We start from the raw sequence: 13315 nt of genomic DNA, 5'->3' as shown, positions 1-13315 counted from the left end.
ACATAAACGCAAATAATGTACATCTGCACTCTTATGTAGCCCCGCCCACACTTCCTGTTCATCTCTCATCCAGTACTGTCTCTTCTAATAAGGCGAATAGTAAAATATAAAGTCTTAGTGTGTGAAGTGAGTGACTGTGTGTGTGTGTGTGTGTGTGTGTGTGTGTGTGTGTGTGTGTGTGTGTGTGTGTGTGTGTGTGTGTGTGTGTGTTTATTGGACTTCGTGGAGGCAACCGTCCCCGGCCACGCCTCCACGTCGTCCAATAATTTCTGATAATGGACACCTCGAAGTGCATTAACCCGCTTATACCATGGTCACTTGCCAAAGAAACAAAACAAGACCATTCATTTATATTTTCATGCATTTTGCAATCAAAATGTAGTTTTCATAACCTTGAATATGAGTTGAGAACCGGCGAGACAAAATAGTCCCATCGGCTGCTCAAGATTAGGCTATCATTGGATAAAATGGCCGCTTAGTGCCTGCTGCACCTGGCACAATTCTAGAGTCAAGCTAGCTAATAATTTAGCCAAATGTATGTAACATACGAAATAAAAGCAAACGGCAATGTCTAAGAATGCAACGCCATGTAACTGGCTTGTTAATTCTCGGATTCAAGGGAATTACATTAACGTCTGCGGGTCTTATAGATGTAGGCTAAATGGTGCGAGCGTCGCGCTGCGCTCGGAGGAGACTGAAAAACATTAGCTTTCTATGTTGGATTCCAGGTATGTTTTGTGCAAGGACGTCTCTCAGTGTGTTGCTGTTAACTGCCAATTTCCTTGTTTTCTTTTTATTGATCTTGTCTTTTTCCTCTTCGACTTGATTTGTATCAGTGATAGAGGGAGCGCACGCTCTCCCAGAGCGCCTGGCTGCTGCTTGCTGCAAGTTGTAAACAGAGGGTTTGACAGTTGACAGCTGAGAGCCCGGCTTCTGTCAGCTGACCAGAACGAAAATCAGATTTCTAAATAGCCGTTATTTTAATCAACTGAGCACTCAGGGGTAATCTAATTAGTTACTTTGACCGACTAATTTTTTTCCTAAACTTATAAAAGTGCCATATTAAGCGTTAACGGTGGTATAGAGCTCAAACGGCTCTGTCGTGATCCTGGCACATTGATATGAACGGTGAACAGACCATTTAGCTAGGTGTACATTATCACTGTACATTATCACAAATTATACCATGGTCTGGGTGAATACTCGATTCTGATTGGCTGCAAGGTGTCCATTATTTTGTGATATTGTACAGTGATAATGGACACCTAGCTAAATGGTCTGTTCACCGTTCATATCAATGCGCCATAGTTTCATCAGTGTTATCAGGAGAGCAGTTTGAGCTCTATACCCCCGTTAAGGGTTAATATGACAATTTTGGACGTTGAGAAAAAAATTGACTCGGTCAAAGTAAGTATTTAAATCACCCCTGTGTGCTCAGTTTATCAAAAATAACTCTTATTTACAATTTTGATTTTCGTTTCGGACATTTCTAACCTCGCGTCACCAGGCTCTTCTCGGCGACAAAGGAGATTTCCCTCGGCTCGTGCACGAGCGGGGGCCTGAGAGAGAGAGAGAGAGAGAGAGAGAGAGAGAGAGAGAGAGAGAGAGAGAGAGAGAGAGAGAGAACTCTCTCTGCATGTCACCACAACAGCACACGCAGTGCGAGCCCCCGCTGCTCTGTCACTTCCTGAAACTCTTCGCTCTTAAATGTTAATATACTTGGCCAATACGTATCTATCATACAAAATAAAGCAAGCTGCCAAACGGTAATGTCTTCATTTAATGTAGAACGCAAAACATCGTTAAACCCGCATTCCTGTGATAAAATTAACGTTTGAGTCAGCTTTAAAACGGAGGGTGGTGGAAGTGGGAGGGACTATTTTATTTCGTGGAAGACTGATTTACATTATGAATAACAGACATTTAGCCATTTAGATTGCTTTATTTATTACACATGGAAATATAAATGACTGGTCTTATTGTTTTGTTGGCAAGTGACCATGGTATAAGCGGGTTAATGCCCTTCGAGGTGTACATTATCACTTTTTAAGGGACTTCGCGGAGGCAACCATCCTCGGCTTCGCCTCGGACGGTTCACGCCTCTCGCGTCGTCCCTTAAAAAGTGATAATGTACACCTCGTCGGGCATTAACCCTTACTTAATGGACACCTTGCAGCCAATCAGAATCGAGTATTCACCCAGACCATGGTATAGTGTGGATTCCTAGGCTCGCTGGATGCTGATGATGTCACAATGCCTCTGACATCACTGATGATGTCACAATTTATTACATCACTGATGACATCATCACTGGGACCTTTGTGTGTGTGTGTGTGTGTGTGTGTGTGTGTGTGTGTGTGTGTGTGTGTGAGTGAATTTATGACATCACTGATTATGTCATCAGTGGGACAGACAAACAAACAAACAAACAGAGCCTCTCTTTTGTAGATACTAGGAATCGAGCGCGCGTAGGCTCGGCTCGCATTCGCATTCTCTCGTCATAAGAACAGAAAAGAAAAAGGGAGTTGGTTCCTAGTTTTCTGCACACACATGAATCACAACAAGTCCTCTATAAAATATTTAAAATTACACTTATTCTAATAGATTGTTATAAAAAAATACTCTTCCAGCCTGATAGACGTCTGTAAAATCAGAATCAGAATTGTCTTTATTGCCAAGTAAGTTTACACACAGGCTACAAGGAATTTACTTTGGTGTTCAGTGCATAACATCAATAAACATAGTAAGAGAACTTACGAGAGTAAATGTAAAAGGCAAAGTACTGCAAGTCAAGAAGCATCAAATATAAAATACACATGTTCAAAGTACTCTATTACCGCCGCCTGTCGTGACAGTAAGTGTTGTTCTTCAGCTGCTAGTTCAGTGAGTTTTGCTCGTAGACTGATCAGACTGATACTGTTGGAATCTGTGGACTCTTGGTGCAAACAACCAACAACCATTATTACTGCGAACACCACGACATGTACTTTTGTGGCAAGGGGGTAAACAGGTACTCTGGACAAATATCAATAATATAAAATATCAAATAGGAACACAGAGAGAATAATATGTACATATCTTTTATAATGAAAAGTCAAAGCTTGAGGGAGTGAAGGCTTTGCCACCTCAATGATGTGTTTTTGAGTCATGCAGATGCATCACTAATGCACTTTCCTCTGTCCAGATTTTCACTCCTCGAGAATTCAAAATAAATCACATTTCTGTCACACGTGTGCTTCTGCTTCTCCAACACAAAAGCAGCACAGCTGATCACAGTTTTGTTGTTCTCTTTCTTTACTTTGTCCTTTATTACAAATTAAATAGGAGTAATGAGATTCATGGTAACAAATAGACTCTTTTCATCACAGAGCCCAGAACAGGTGTGTTGTAAAGTGGTCATTCCTTCACTCCCGTAGACATGGACCCAGTCACACTCCTTATAGTCACATACTGTATACACAGAGCAGAGTGACACTCCCTATAGTCACATACTGTACACACAGAGCAGAGTGACACTCCCTATAGTCACATACTGTACACACAGAGCAGAGTGACACTCTCTATAGTCACATACTGTACACACAGACCAGAGTGACACTCTCTATAGTCACATACTGTACACACAGAGCAGAGTGACACTCCCTATAGTCACATACTGTACACACAGAGCAGAGTGACACTCCCTATAGTCACATACTGTACACACAGAGCAGAGTGACACTCTCTATAGTCACATACTGTACACACAGAGCAGAGTGACACTCCCTATAGTCACATACTGTACACACAGAGCAGAGTGACACTCCCTATAGTCACATACTGTACACACAGAGCAGAGTGACACTCCCTATAGTCACATACTGTACACACAGAGCAGAGTGACACTCCCTATAGTCACATACTGTACACACAGAGCAGAGTGATACTCCCTAGTTACACTGTACACAGAGCAGAGTGACACTCTCTATAGTCACATACTGTACACACAGAGCAGAGTGACACTCCCTATAGTCACATACTGTACACACAGAGCAGAGTGATACTCCCTAGTTACACTGTACACAGAGCAGAGTGACACTCTCTATAGTCACATACTGTACACACAGAGCAGAGTGACATTCACTCCCTATAGTCACATACTGTACACACAGAGCAGAGTGACACTCCCTATAGTCACATACTGTACACACAGAGCAGAGTGACACTCTCTATAGTCACATACTGTACACACAGAGCAGAGTGACATTCACTCCCTATAGTCACATACTGTACACACAGAGCAGAGTGACACTCCCTATAGTCACATACTGTACACACAGAGCAGAGTGACACTCCCTATAGTCACATACTGTACACACAGAGCAGAGTGACACTCCCTATAGTCACATACTATACACACAGAGCAGAGTGACACTCCCTATAGTCACATACTGTACACACAGAGCAGAGTGACACTCCCTATAGTCACATACTGTACACACAGAGCAGAGTGACACTCCCTATAGTCACATACTGTACACACAGAGCAGAGTGACACTCTCTATAGTCACATACTGTACACACAGAGCAGAGTGACACTCTCTATAGTCACATACTGTACACACAGAGCAGAGTGACACTCTATAGTCACATACTGTACACAGAGCAGAGTGACACTCCCTATAGTCACATACTGTACACAGAGCAGAGTGACACTCCCTATAGTCACATACTGTACACACAGAGCAGAGTGACACTCTCTATAGTCACATACTGTACACACAGAGCAGAGTGACACTCCCTATAGTCACATACTGTACACACAGAGCAGAGTGACACTCTATAGTCACATACTGTACACACAGAGCAGAGTGACACTCTATAGTCACATACTGTACACACAGAGCAGAGTGACACTCCCTATAGTCACATACTGTACACACAGAGCAGAGTGACACTATATATTTATATATATATATATATACACATATATATATGTACGTACGTACGTACGTACGTACATACATACACACAGTAAGATGTAGCTAATCCCGGGCCGGCTTCTGGTTTGGTAGGAGCCTATATTGGCAAATTTTGGTACATTTTTTTCTACATGTTTTTCAAAATGTTTTCTATTTTTGTTAGATTCTCTACCAGTGCTAATTGATTGATTGAACTATGCGTTTAGGGGTGTGTGAGATCCCTCATTTTATGAATGAACCTGATGAAGCACATCTGTGAAACATGATGTTCTGACATCTGTTGCCAATAAATTATGTATCTTTGAAAGTCAGTCTTCCTGCGGATTTGTGGAGTGTGCAGTCTCCCTGTATACATCTATTCCATATGCCACCCAAATCAGCCATTTTGTGTCAAAAAGGCAGGAAGTAAAGCAGGTGAAAGCAAGACATTGATTAGAGCCCCGGGACTGGACCAGCTGTCCCTGCAGCGGAGGAACAGCAAACAGGACCTTATTTGCACCTCTGTTTTACTTCCTGCCTTTTCAGATTCAGATTCAGATTCAGATTCATTTATTTAAAGAATGGGACTTTACACATTGATGAACAGTACAGCCGTACAGTAAATATGTCAGGTTGTAGCCCAAGGGCTAGTTTCCACCTGTAGTCCCATGGCAGGTTGGTGTAATCATGAAAGCGAAAGAAAAATTAATAATACAACAAAGATTAAAAGTACAGAAAGTTAGTAAAACCAAAAATGATTAAAACACACAGTTAATAATACCAACAACAACAAAAATTAGTAGTATAAAAGGTTAGTAAAACCTAAAATAAATAAAATAAATAAAACACACAGAGCATGCTGCAAAACATGGCAAATGTTAATTGTGATCACATTGTTGGTTTGATCTGAGCCATATTTTCAGCTGGCCTTTGAAGGTGGCGAGACTCGGGCATTCTCTGATCGAGGGAGGTAGATTATTCCAGAGAGTGCTTCCCATGAAGGATAGGGTCCTCTGACTAAAGGAAGTTTTTCTAAAGGGGACCTCACAGACCTTGTTCGTAATGGCCCGGGTGACACGGGTCGAATTGGCGGTCGCACGATATTTGATAAAGTCAGCAAGAGGAGGCGGCGCCAGTCCATGTAGAACTTTGTATATTAGACAGGCAGAGGTGAAATTTCTAAAGTTCTCAAAACTTAGCATGCCATATTTACGTATGATATGGCAGTGGTGATGAGAAAAGGGTTTTTTATCTAGTATTTTCAGGGCTTTTTTATAGAGTAGTTCGGCTGGTTTGAGGATGGTTACTCCTGTCAGCGACCAGCTAGTTATACAATAGTTCAGATGCGAAAGGATCATTGAGTGTAAAAATAAAAACGCAGCGTCTGTGGACAGACAGCTCCTTATTTGTCTGAAATTATACAGGTGGAATTTAATTTTTTTGGAGATCATTTTAATGTGATTGCTGAACGTTAAATTGGAGTCCAGCATCACGCCTAAGTATTTAAACTCGTTAACTACTGATAATTCCTCTGACCCCAGGAAAACATTGGAGCACGAAGGTGCAATGTTTTTTTTAGAAAAGAACATACAAACGGTTTTTTTTGCATTCAGCACGAGACAAGATTTAGTTAGCCATGCCTGAATATGAGAGAGAGCTGAAGATAGGACACGTGCCGCCTCCACTGGGTTTTTAGCCCTTGTGAAAATAACTGTGTCGTCAGCATAAAGCTGGACATCTACATTAAAACAGTAATCTGGAAGATCATTAATATACAGGGAAAAGAAAATTGGGCCCAAAATTGACCCTTGGGGGACCCCTACTGGACAGCTCAGGTAAGGGGAGCTGACACCGCCAACCACAGTGCACTGCTCCCGGTGAGACAGATATGATTCAACCCACTTAATGGCCTCAGCAGAAAAATTGAAGCTGGACAATTTAGAGAGGAGCACACTGTGGTTGACGGTGTCGAATGCCCTCTTAAGATCGAGGAACACAGCTCCCACACAACCATCCCTGTCCAAGGAGCCTTTTATTTTCTCCAAGAGTAGGACCAAAGCAGAGTCAGTTGAGTGGTGTGGACGAAAACCAAACTGCATGGGGTGCAAGGGGGTCTGGCTCGTCTCAAGAAATTCTATAAGTTGTTTAGCGACCCATTTTTCAATGATTTTAGAGATTATCGGTAAAATACTGATGGGTCTGAAGTTGTTCATGTCAGATTTATCACCAGCTTTGTAGATTGGGGTAACTGAGGCCAGTTTCCATGCCTTTGGGACAGTTGAGTACTTAATGGATAAATTAACTAGATGCATAATAGGTGGCGCTAATGTCTCTTTATTTAATTTCAAGAAGCTGGTGTTAAGACCATAAACATCTTTAGCCTTAGAGCTGTTCAAAGCACTAATTATGTCAATGACCTCAGGTACAGAGATTTCCTGGATGGTAAAAATAGGTGCTCCATTGACTGTAGGGTTATTCACCATATTTACAGAACATGTGGATACGCCAAACTGTTTCGAGATGTCATCAATAGATTTTATGAAGAAGGTGTTGAGTTTTTCAGCCAAGGTGACAGGGTTGCTCACCAGCCGGTTGTCGACATTTAATTCCATAGCTTTAGTGTCCTGTTTCATTTGTTTACCTGTCAATTTGCTAATATTTTGCCAGATCTTTTTGCTATTCCCCCTTGCACTTTCCATAACAGTAACAAAAAAGTTGGCTTTAGCCTTCCTTAATTCAGCAATCACCTTATTTCTAGCTGAGACAAACAATTGTCGGTCAGTGCCTAGCCCAGTTGTGATTGACTTTTTAAGCAATAGGTCCCTGACTTTCATCAGTTTCAAACACGACGAGTTGAGCCAGGGGAGGGAGGTTGAGTTCCTCCTCCTATGGCTCCCTCGTCTGGAGAAACCGAGGATTACATCCTTCAACCTAGAATGAAACATATCGCTGCTGATGTCTGCATCATCACACGTGGTGAGATTATCCCACTCAATATCTTTTAGAGCTCTTGCCAGATTTTGTTCTTCGTTTTTAGGGACAATCATGTTTGTACGGTTATCAGAAGTACTAGAAGTACTAGAGAATGGGTTTTGGAAGCGAGATTTATTAAGTTTTCTGGAGAAGAAAATCGCATTATGGTCCGAGATTCCTGTTAACAGGTTGTGTATTTTAGTAACATTTCTAGGTTTGTTCGAGAAAATTAAGTCAATTTTTGATTGAGATCGATGAGTAATTCTAGTCGGTTGGTCAATTAACTGAGTAAAATTAAAATAATCCATAATTGATTTCAGGCTTTTTCTATCTTTTTTCGCGTCCCAATTTATATTCCAATCTCCAATCAAAATAATTTCTTTTTTGTGGTCACTTGATTTAAGGAGCGTCTTGAGATGATCATAAAAATCAATTTTAGCCGAAGGCTTGCGATAGATGCAGACAATCACCAGCGACATTTCATCGGACAGAGAGATATTTACACCAACACATTCTAGACTAAAATCATTGGGCCATATAATCTGGTTGCATTTCAGATGTTCCCTAACATACAAAATTACCCCCCCACCCCTCCCCTGACCCCCCCTATCCCTTCTAAAGCTAGTATATCCCGGTAATGAGATAGCAGCTTCTGGTGAGGAGCTAGTTAGCCAAGTTTCAGATATCCCCAGAAAATCAATGTTAGAGTTACATAGCAGGTGTTCTAATTGCTCCCGTTTAGGTAGCATGCTACGGGCATTTAGATGCCCCCCGAACAACCCCCCCTTTTTACATACAGGGTCCCAAATTGTCCTTGCTTGATTTAGTGTCCGAAATATTTTTAAGGATCGATGTCTTTTGATTACAGGGTTTCTATATTTAGCTAGCTTAGAGGAAAAAGGCAGCCCAGTTCGATGGGCCGCTGCTATGGACCTCTGAGATGCAGGCCCTAGGCCCGTTTGATGGATCGTCTCCGCTGCGCCGCTGGTAGCCAGGGGTAGCGCCGCGATGCAGGCTCCAGCCAGATGGTCTGCCGCCGGCCGCGGGGGCCCAGCCCGCGTCCGTGTTGTAGCTGTCGGATGGTCTGCCGCGTCGGATGTGGCTGGCGTTGCTAAGCTATCGCCAGATGATAGCTCGATGAGGGCCCCAGCCAGATGGTCTGCCGCCGGCCGCGGGGGCCCAGCCCGCGTCCGTGTTGTAGCTGTTGGATGGTCTGGCGCGTCGGATGTAGCTGGCGCTGCTAAGCTATCGCCAGATGATAGCTCGATAAAGGCTCTGGCCGGGTGTTCAGCCGCCGATCGCGGGGGCCCAGCCCGCGACCGTGTTAAGATTGTTGGATGATCAGTCGAGGCTGTCGGATGGACAGCTATGGGCCGCGGGGGCCCAGCCCGCTCCCGTGTTGTAGACGTCGGAGACAGCCGTCCCGTCGTTGTGCTGCTTGGGATCGGGGGTGACGGGCAGTCACTGGCCCCCTGCCGCTGCGCCAATAGGCCCGCTAACGGACCTTCACGGGCCCTGCTGATGGTAGTTGGCAGTAGTAGACCACCACTGGCCTCTCGTACCTGCCCAGCCGACCCTCTGCACGGCGCAGCCGAAGTGCCGCGAGGCAGCCGTAGCTGCGGTAATGGGCCCGCTAACGGACCTTCACGGGCCCTGCCGATGGTAGTTGGCAATAGCAGACCACCACTGGCCTCTCGTACCTGCTCAGCTGACCCTCTGTACGGCGCAGCCGACGCGCTGCGAGGCAGCAGCAGCTGCGGTAGCGTTAGCCAGGTTAGTGGGGGAGGGCGGCTAATTGGTGGCAGCTGGGAGGCTTGGATAGCCTCATTGATAGCATCCAAACACTGTGGACCGGGATTAATCTCCACGTCGCCTGCCAGTAATACGATAAGCGCCAGATGTAAAAGTCTTAACGTCTTACTGCCTGGGTTGATTTTCTCTCGTGTCGTGGATGGGACTCTTGCTCGTCCGTTGTTCAGGAAAGCGGAGTACAGCAGGTGCTGGCTCCCATGAGCTGGGGAACAGGCTTTCCCGTCGCATTCGATGGGTAAACGTTGTCGTGTTGAGGTTAAAAGTAGACATAATATAAAAATAATAGTTGGTATCCAACCATAGTGTGGAAATACCATCCGTTTAAAAACGCTGAAAAGGTTAGTTGGTAGTTTGGCTGGCACACACGCAGCACCTGCCTTACAGCGTGTGTGCTTGTCGGCCATCTTCCAGGGGATGTGTTTTAGACACAAAATGGCTGATTTGGGTGGGATGTGAAATAGGCTAATGGACTTATCCTGATGAGTTTGTTTTTTATCCAGAATAGAATATTACTTTATTAATCCCCCTCCCCGGCAACCTTCGAGATAGTCCCCTGCTTAAACCTCTGGGCTACCTACCGCCCAAGTCTACCAGCCCACCCTATAGCAGGCTCAAGTCTACCAGCCCACCCTATAGCAGGTTCAAGTCTACCAGCCCACCCTATAGCAGGCTCAATTCTACCAGCCCACCCTATAGCAGGTTCAAGTCTACCAGCCCACCCTATAGCAGGTTCAAGTCTACCAGCCCACCCTATAGCAGGCTCAAGTCTACCAGCCCACCCTATAGCAGGCTCAAGGTATTTTTAGAACAAAAGAGAATAATACGTGTGAATAAATCGCACGGCAAAAAGGGGAGAAAATACAAATCCGCACAGCAAATTCTGATTTGGTATGAATAGTCCCATAGAGATAAATGTTTGTTTGTTTGTTTGTTTGTTTGGTTGTTTGTTTGTTCTTAATCACCATGCAATTCATTCACACTGATTATTCGCTTTTGGTCTGAAAAGATTAAAACTGGCCCTGCTCGAGAGTAGCGTATGTTTGGTCTTGGTCCATGGTGTCTGGATTGAGGCTCTGGTAGGTGGGGTCTGGCTGCAGAGTAGAGGATGTTTGGTTCTGATCCATGGTGGCTGTATTGAGACCCTGGTAGGTGGAGTCTGGCTGGGATCTGGAGGCTGGAGGCCAGTTGGCATAGGTGACGTTCTGTAAAAAATAATACAATATTAAGTTCAGTAAGGTTACAAGGCAGGAGAGCACACCAGCGGTAGCCATGGAAACAGTCCTCCATCTTGCATGTATCCGATTCCTACATCGATGCTGTTTTAGTAGTAGCTCATAATCAAGATGTAGAATGTGGGTGGGGTCGTCCAAAATTTTAAGAGCCAGATTCACTGCTTTCTTATCGAAAATGGTCTGGAGGGGGGGGAAGTCCCTCTGCCCTATGATCTTCATAGCAGTTTTTATCATTTTGTTGATTTTAGACTTGTACTGGACAGAGAGGGTGCCGAACCATGCCTCCATGCCATACCTTATTAGGCTACCCAACACTCCATTGTAGAAAGTTAGCATGATCTTGGAACTTACTCCAAACAGTCTCAGCCTTCGGAGAAAGTGGAGTCTTTGGGCTAATTTGCCACACAAATAATCAACATGTATATTCCATTTGAACAGGTTGTCTATTTTTACACCCAAGTATTTGTAGGAGCTAACTTGTTCAATGCAGCTCCCCCCTATGACCACTGGGTCGTGGACTTTGACCGCTTTGGGATCAAAGATAATTTCTTTTGTTTTAGATGTGTTTAGGATTAAATTGTTTTCCTCACACCAGGCCTCAAAAGCTGAAATCTCCCTGTGATACACTGAGGGACAGTCATCTGCACACAGCAGGCTCAAGATTATTGTGTCATCTGAGAATTTAATGACACTATTATTTGGATGACTTCTCCTACAGTCATTTGTGTAGGCAGTGAAAAGGAAGGGAGAGCTCACGCCCCCTTGAGGCACCCCCATACTGCTAAATTTGGGTGCTAGAAAGAGAGCCATTAACCATGACCTGTTGCGGTCTCATAGATAGAAGCGAGTAAAACCATTTAACAATGAACGGGTTAACGTGCATGGTTAACAGCTTCTGAGCAAGCACATGAGGTCTAAGCGTGTCGAACGCTGAGCTAAAATCAGCAAATAGGACCCGGGCGTATGCCGCAGGCCTCTCTAAGTGCTTACTTATAAGATGTGTCACACTGACGATAGCATCCTCAGTACTGCGCCCAGCCCTGTACGCATACTGGCAAGGGTCAATGTATGGTGCCACATCCAGCCTGAGAGAGTTGACTATGACTTTCTCAAAACATTTCATGACACAGCTAGTCAAAGCGATGGGTCTATAATCTTTGTTAGAGGATGGGCAAGAGACCTTAGGAATTGGAATTACAATTGACTTTTTCCAGAGATCAGGAACAGTGTGACTGTCAATTGACCTCTGAAATAAAGGACACAATGCGTCGGCAAGCTCAGCAGAACATTTTTTAAGAATGACGGTTGGCAGACCGTCGGGCCCCTTAGATTTCTTCATGCTCACTTTGCTAAAGATAGATTGAACCTGATTAGGATCAATAATAAGACGGTCAGAGGAATGACATGTGATAGTATCAATATTGAATCCCTCTCCAGCTGCCTGGGAGGAGTCTGTATTGAATCTGAGGAAGTAATCATTTAGATCATTAGCTTTTTCCGCATCATTCAACGTAACAATCTGCTTCCTGCTAGGCTTCATATTAGTGATACTTTTCATGAAGTCCCAAAGCCCTTTACTGTCCATTGAGCTGACACTTTCCTCCAGTGCAGCCCGATGCTTCTCTCTGGCCTTCTTCAGCATCCTATTAAGTTCTTTTTGGGCAGCTGCCACCCCAACCCTGTCCTTATTTTTGAAAGCCAGTTTCTTTTTGTTGATGATGGTTTTTACCTCCTTTGTGATGTACGACTTATTGTTGGGATAGTGGAGAATGACTTTTTTCTCAACAACATTGTCAATACAAAAGTTAATGTAGTCCGTTAATGTAACAGTTGCCTCATTTAGCTCCTGCTCATGAAAAATGCTCCAGTCCGTGCTGAGGAAACAGCCGCTCAGTGTTTCGATACTATCCTCGGACCATTGCAGCACAGTTTTCTCCTGGGGTTTGCTCGACTTGAGCTTGGATTTGTATGTAGGCATCAGGTGGACGGTGGAGTGGTCGGAGTTGGAGAGGGGGGGGAGGGCCATAGCTTTATAAGCGCTTTTAATATTCCCATAGCATTTGTCCAGGACTTTTTCATTCCTAGTGCTACAGTTTACATACTGGTAAAACCCTGGCAGTGCTAGCTCAGGTTTGCAGTGATTAAAATCGCCCAGTAAGAACACAGGGGCCCCAGGCGTGCGCTGGCTTTGGGCCTGAATGCACTCAGCTAGGCGAGTGGCTGCTCTTTGTGCATTACCACTAGGAGGGACATAAGCAGCACACATAATTATATTACCGAACTCTCTAGGTAAATAGAAGGGTCTCATAGAGATGCAAAGAAATTCGAGGTCAGGGTCACAATGCTTATCTCTAATCG

This window comes from Poromitra crassiceps, assembly GCF_964638095.1.
Source record: "Poromitra crassiceps genome assembly, chromosome: 11".
Classification (NCBI taxonomy): domain Eukaryota; kingdom Metazoa; phylum Chordata; class Actinopteri; order Beryciformes; family Melamphaidae; genus Poromitra; species Poromitra crassiceps.
The sequence above is the reverse complement of the archived record's forward strand: the minus strand, read 5'-3'. Positions refer to the sequence as shown.